Below are 7,504 nucleotides of genomic sequence, written 5' to 3'. Positions count from 1 at the left end.
GATGCCCTCCTGCCCTCCCCTTTCATAAACTTTAAAACCTGTACCTTGTGCATAATAAAGCAGACATTACTCACCAGCTAGTCTTCGGTGGTTCGTTGACCTAAGAACACCATCGCCTCACCCTCAGTGACATTGGGGACTTCTGCCAGGCTTCACCCCCAGCAAGCTACACAGTCAGTGGGTTGCTTCACCAATCCTTTCAGAGTTCCTACTGATTCTCAACAGATAGTACCAATGGCAAATCTTGCATCACACTTATGACTTGCCAGACAGTGTTTTAAGAGATGCGTGTGCCTATACACATTTAAACATAATATAAATCCTTTGAACAAGTGTCACTCCATGGCCATTTTATACTTGGGGCAACTGGGATAGACATGCAAGCCACTTGACAAGTGCATGCAGAAGTGGAGTTGGGACGTAGGCTGTCAAGCTCTGAGTTCCCTGTTATAGCATTTTCATCATCCTGTCTAGATCACAACCAATTGCCATTATAGCAGCAAAAGTACCTGCTCTGCCTAAACGTGAGAGCTTCCACCTTCCTTTCAGCTGCTAGCCCAATATTGCTTCTGCAAATAAGAGGTTTATTCTCAGATATTTCTGGAAGACACTAATAACATTTGTTTAACCAGAGAGAAATGTTAAGAAACTACAGAGAAAAATCTTTCATTCTATATTAGAATGCCACACTTAGGGTGTGAGAATGGATTAAGCAACAAACACTAAAACTCTATCAGATTTTCAGATTCGACACTTGCTCCAAATCCCAAAATTTCACGCACTTAGTAATCTTCCCTAATTTTAATTTGGGACAAATATTCAAGCCTCATAAACCTTGATTGGCTCCATTAGCCAGTGAGTTTAACTGCCTACACAAGGAGGCCACTTACGGCATCAGAACAGGTAAGCACCTAATTACACTTGTAAGTCGCTAAGGAGAGCACTGAATTCAGAAGCACAAACTTTGTGTGAAGTCTTGTATACAACTAAGTATTTACTCTGCAGCGGTGACTTTACCTGACGCAGAGAGAAAAAGTCAGCTGCTTCTTCATATTTAAAGTATCTTCTTGAGTTTCACTGTTTAATTTTGCTTTTGTTTGTAATTATTTTCACTTTTAATCTTATCTTAAAAGCAGAGAAGAGAGTAGTGGAAGATTTAAAAAGCGAGAAGAAGAGGGGGGAAGGGAAGAGAGGGAGAAAAGGAACAAGCAAAATAAAAAGATGAAGAAAGGGAGATCTTGCAAGCTCTGATTCACTCATTCAAATACCCGCAAAAGCCAGTACTCAACCAGTCCAAAGCTAGAGCCAGGAACCCAAGGTCGATCTCCCACATGGGTGGCAGGGACCCAATCCATTGAGCTCCCTATTTCTTACTGACATCATTTATTAAGGATGATAACCTTATTACTGACAGTTCTGCAAACAATTACTTCCTAATTCAACACTTGCATTTTAAAAATAAATGTTGAAAAATGTATTAACTTATTTTTAAAATTTCAGTTGAAAGAAAAAGCAACAAAGAGAAAGAAGTTTTCTACTTGCTGACAGTTCGCTTCTCAAATGTATGCAAGATCTCGGGCTAGATCGGGCTAAAGCCAGGAGCTAGGAGCCCCACCCAAATTTACTATGTGAGTGGCAGGGAGCCAGTATTTGCGCCATCATCTGCTGGTTCCCTCATGGGTACAGGGGCCCAAGAACTTGAACAATTCTCTGCTGCTTTCCCAGTCCACAAGAAAGGAACTGGATCAGAAGTGGACCAGCCAGGATGAGAAATGGCAGGTGGAATATTAGCCTGTAAGTCAGCACTCCAAGCCCCTACTAATTTATTTTTAAGACTTATTTGAGTCACAGTGAAATAAACAGAGAAGTAAAGGAAGAAAGAAACTCAATCCATTGCTTCTACTCTCCAAACGGCAGTGGCAACACTGGTTGGACAAAACTGAAGCTGGGGGCAAGGAACTCCTTCTGGATCTCCAAACTGGGTAGCAGATACCCGGACATTTTGGTTATTATCTACCACTTTCCCATGTTTGCAGTGAGATGGATCAGAAGTGGATTGGCCAAGACTCCACTCTAAACTCAGATATGTGATATCAGCATGAAAATTAGTGGCTTACCCCACTGTGCCACAACGCTGGCCCCATTTTCTCCAGATACTTCTATGAAGTTCTTTCCTCAGTACCTTCATCTTCTCCATCTCTGCTAGCTTATACCCCACAACACAAGTAAACATCGCTTTAATTGTACAGCAAATCTACCTCCACCAAAATGCTTTCTTCCTGTAGTCCAATCATCTTAATTCACCACTGGAGCTTTTTTCTCTGAACCTCTTCAACAACTATGAATAAACCATTTATAGCAATGGTTCCAGATTTGGAAGACAAAATCAGCCATGACTATTATATGTATCCATCTACAATTTTTACATTTCTAGCCGGATAACTGAATTCAGAATTGTCCATGGGTCTAAAAATGCACTGACAAAAATGATACACAAATGGAATTAAATCTGGGGGAATTAGAGGATTCTCTAGGAAACTTGGAAAGTAATGGAAATTTCTCTAAGACAATCTAAGGTCAGTACAGCAAAACTTGGAGGCTATTTTAACTTCGACTCTCTAATACAAACATTTTTGAGGAATACAGGCAGAATATTAAAAGCAAACAAAACAAAAACCAAGTGACTTAATTATTCGTAGATGTCTACCATCAGAATGCTCTCCAAACAAAATGAGTAAAAATCAAAACCCAAACCAAACCCAAGATCAAAACAATTAAACCCCCAGTTCTTGAGTTCATCTAGGTATTTAGATCCTGAATTTCCTTTGACAATCTTACAAAAATCAGGATTTCTTTTTATTCTCCCAGACAACTTAATACAATCTCCAGTATTTCACAGTTCTCTTAATTTTTCTCTTGCAAAACACTGTCCCCATATCAATAGTTATTCAGTAAAGATTAGATTTCAAATCTCCACACCTATCAAGTTACTGATTTAAAAAAAAATTGACACTAATATTAATAGATGACTCCTTCAACATCTGATAGCAGAAGCCACAGTTATCACTGCCTCTCTTATGGGGAGTCCATTGCATGTCCTGTGACTTTTGGTGCTAACATTCTTTGAATCACTCAGACTCACAGGTGAATCATCCCATCAACACAGTCCAGAATTGTACTGTACAAAACATTTTAGAAAGGACTAACTTCATGGGTTGGGCAAATTAAATCTTGAAAATATCCACAGTAATTAAAGACATGTAATTTTTTATCAAATGATCACATTTTTTCATAATTAGAGAAACATAAAATTCATATATAACCACCAGGAATCTAGATAGTTAAAGAAATCATAAATTTTTATTAAAGCTAAAAGAACTAGTACCTAAATGTGAGAACGAAACCAAGATACTGCTACAAGAGAGCATGGGAACTTTTTCAAGAAATTGATACAGGCAATGACTTTTTAATAAGTAGTAAAACTACTCAGCTTCCAATTCAGCATTTCTGCCCAGGAAGAGAACATCAAGGTGGCCCAAGTACTTTAGCCACTGGCATTCACTTCAGAGTCTAGGATGGAGGAGTTCCTTGCTCTTGGTTTCAGCATGGGCCACACTTTATTGCTATAACCATTTGAACAGTGAACAAGCAGAAGGACTGGTCCCTTTCCTCAATCATTCCTTCAAATGAGTAAATAATACTTGAAGAAATATGTATATTGGAAATACGCAGAAAACCTCATGCATAGAAGTAATGTGCAATAGATCATATAGTTAATAAATATAATTTTTAGGAGTATATGAAGTTAAGAACACGATAAATTCTAACAAAGAAGAGCCATTCCCTAAGAAGATGAGCAAAACAACCCCTCAGCCATATTAACAATGAACATCACTGGAGAACCACCACTTAATTCCGAGATGAAAGAGAAATGGTTCCAACCTCCTGCTCTCCTTGTGGGTCATGGCACTGTTGGCATAGGCAATAGTAGAGATTCCATTTTGTTGTTGTCTGGGTATATTTAGAAGTTCATGAGCCATCTACCTTCATTCCTTAGTAGAGATGCATTATATTGATTTTTTTAAGTTCCCGGTACTCTGATCTCCATTACATCCTTCAATTTATACTTTTTGGTTTTTGGTTTCAGATTCAATTATCTTTGCTGTGGATTTTACCTTTTTGCACTTTTTATTCATTTGTGTTCATTTTTTCAATAAATTCTTCTGACTCATTAATAGATTGCTCTGGCTGACACGGTAGCCCAACAGCTTAAGTCCTCACCTTGCATGTGCAGGGATCCCATATGGGCGCCGGTTCTTATCCCTGTGGCTCACTTCCAATCCAGCTCCCTGTCTGGCCTGGCAAAGCAGCTGAGGACGGCCCAAGGCCTTGAGACCCTGCACCAATGTGGGAGACCCAAAGGAAGCTCCGGGCTCCTGGCTTTGGATCGGCTCAGCTCTGACTTGGGGAGTGATTCAATGGACGGAAGATCTTTGTCCCTCCTCCTCTCTGTATATCTGACTTTCCAATAAAAAAATAATCTTTAAAAAAAATAGATCATTCATATGAGACATTCCGATAGCAAGTACATGATTTTTGTAAACAGCCTTTTCAACATTGTTTTTGCTACATCTAATGATCACTGATATTCTTGTTTCTGCTGGTACTTCTGTACTTCATGGGTCATGTAACAGAATCAATTTCTACAAGAAGGTTTTATTTTCTTTTTCATGCTTTAGTGACGCATTGGTCATTCTGTAGCCTGTTGCTTTCAACAACGTGTTGATGTCGATGTAGATTTTGTTTTTCTCCATGTTGTAGATTGTGATTTCTGTATTTCACTGGATTTATAATAGAGGCGTAGCAGAGACTGACATGTACAGATGTGGAGAAATAATGCTGCATGGCTCTCTGCATCCAGACCAAGGGTGGACTTCCAGTGAAACTACTGAATATAGCCTGACAGTAGGATGTTGGACTCTGACATTGTCCATGCCTACAATGTTAGTAAACACTGCAACAGCGGGATGATGAACTTATGACTGATGAAGGACTAGCCATTGTAACGCTAGGTGGGGACATGAGGAGGTGGATGGGAAATCCTGGAGCCTATGGAACTGTATCATAAAATGGTAATAATAATAGCAATGTATGAGAATAGACAAGATGACTTTGGGACTGTTCTGTGTCCTGCATTATCTGACACTTAATTTTGGACATATTCTACAAAAGATGTCATTAATATCCAGCATCCTCTTGTGTGCAATTTGAAAAACTGCTTTTACTATAACATGTAATATTACAGACCAACACATCAATGTAGAGTCCATTTTGCAAGCTTATGCCTCCCTAATCTGGTTTCATTAATTACTACTACTGCCTGGAGTGCTCTCTAAATAAGCAATGCATTTTCACAGCATTTTGCAGATACAAATTCACTTATAAAATGGTTTTTATATAGCTCTTGGGAAAACCTAATTAACTTAGGCAATACTATTGATTTATTTACAATTTTGACTAATAAATTGCTTCACGAACTTCAAGATTACTGAGAACTGATAAATGGTGCTTACTGAAGAAGTAGGAAAGAAAAATGATGGTCATGTTCATCTTTGGAAAAATATTAACAACCCTACCTAATCCCCTCTAATTTCTCCATAGATACACATAATGTGTATTTAATATATATACTTAATATATAAACATTAATATATATAAAAGAATTACTTTGGGCCCAGCAGCGTGGCCTAGCGGTTAAAGTCCTCGCCCTCAACGCGCCCCAGGATCCCATATGGGCACCGGTTCTAATCCCGGCAGCTCCACTTCCCATCCAGCTCCCTGCTCGTGGCCTGGGAAAGCAGTTGAGGACGGCCCAATGCCTTGGGTTCCTGCACCCATGTGGGGGACCTGGAAGAGGTTCCAGGTTTCTGGCTTCGGATCGGCACAGCAGTGGCCATTGCGGCTCACTTGGGGAGTGAATCATTGGATGGAAGATCTTCCTCTCTGTCTCTCCTCCTCTATGTATATCCGCCTTTCCAATAAAAATAATAAATCTTAAAAAAAAAAAATTACTTTGTGCTCACTTTGGCAGCACATATACTAAAATTAGAATGATACGGAGAAGATTAGCATGGTCCTTATGCAAGGATGACACGTGAATTCGTGACACATTCCATATTTTTTATAACTCCTTATGAAGATCTATACTATTGTAGCAACATGGGAAAAATCTGTCGGGAGTGGGAGTTTGGGAGGGGGAATCCCAGTCTATACAAAATTGTACCACAAAATTCAAAAATTCAAAAAAAGATTACAAAAATGATTGACAGAGTACTGTAAAATTAAATTACAGAAAAGAACAACTTGGCAGAATATGAATCCTGCTATGCAACAAATCCACCAGTGGTGCATAATCCTATTGTTTCTAAACAATTTGCAAAGTATCTCAGGATGGAAACAATCTGTTATATCAAGACAGTCTGGTAAGCACGTTCAAACAATCTTTGCAGAAAATGACCGTTTTTCCACCTTAAATCTCCCTAAAGCTAGTTCATGTACAAGCCATATATCAAAATATAACTTCTAATCAAATATTTGTTATCAAAAAAATCTGCTACTTGGCTGTGATAAGTCTGGTTTTAGGGCACAAGGAAGACAAACTATGGGAGGAAGATCCTTGGGTTGCCTGGGAAATCCAGATCAAGAGATCAATCAGTATTGTATAGGTCATACACAAAGAAAAAGAGAATGACTAAGAACAATTCAGATAAGGTTACAAAACGCCAGCAGTGCACATACGTGCACATCTGTATGGGACAGAGAACTACAGATCAATCTAACAAGGAGAGCCATGAATATTACAAAGGCAAATACAGAAAACACTGGTTATGTGCCTTGGGCATTCTATCAGTGTACAGAAGATTTGTGTATTTGACTTTGATTTTCAAAGCTTAATTTCACATTTACTATCCATTTTATTTTACTTAGAAAACATGCAAAAATAATATTAGAGTAAGGATATACCTCAGGAGTTGGCAATAATACACAAAGCTTCATGTGTTTAAACATGCATGTTTGTTCATTGACGCCTACATGCATAAAAGGAAAAGACAGAGACTGTGATGGTTGAGTTGTCATTCCTGTTTTTTTCACAGGACATGAAATCAAAGTTTCACTTGAAGTTTTCAGCTTCTCTTGTACTGACATATTAATGTACTAAACATGTGAGTGTTCGCTTATTGGAGAGACAAAGGTAACAGATACGTCCCAGTATTTTCCTTCTTTCTCACTCTTTCACAAACATAATATAGGGGAAGATACAGAGAAGGAAATAATTGAATTGCTTTTCATTGTAATAACATGTATGAAATGAAAATGCAAACAGTCTTAAAAACTTTATGAATATGAGAGAAAAATCATCCAGCATTTTAAGGTAAATATAAACATTCCAGAGACTCCTTTTAATATAAATCACTCATGTTAACTGATGAATCATTGCCTTTAT

General features: G+C 38.3%; 1 non-coding gene across 1 annotated transcript; it reads left to right on the top strand.

Moving 5' to 3' along the window:
- The first annotated feature begins 6,075 nt into the window (after positions 1-6,075).
- Positions 6,076-6,182, top strand: LOC118758235 (U6 spliceosomal RNA). The gene has a single exon (XR_004995607.2). It is a non-coding gene; the product is annotated as a U6 spliceosomal RNA (small nuclear RNA).
- The last annotated feature ends 1,322 nt before the right edge of the window (positions 6,183-7,504 follow it).

The sequence above is a fragment of the Ochotona princeps genome, chromosome 23 (genome assembly GCF_030435755.1).
Source record: "Ochotona princeps isolate mOchPri1 chromosome 23, mOchPri1.hap1, whole genome shotgun sequence".
Classification (NCBI taxonomy): Eukaryota; Metazoa; Chordata; class Mammalia; order Lagomorpha; family Ochotonidae; genus Ochotona; species Ochotona princeps.
The sequence above is the reverse complement of the archived record's forward strand: the minus strand, read 5'-3'. Positions and strand labels throughout refer to the sequence as shown.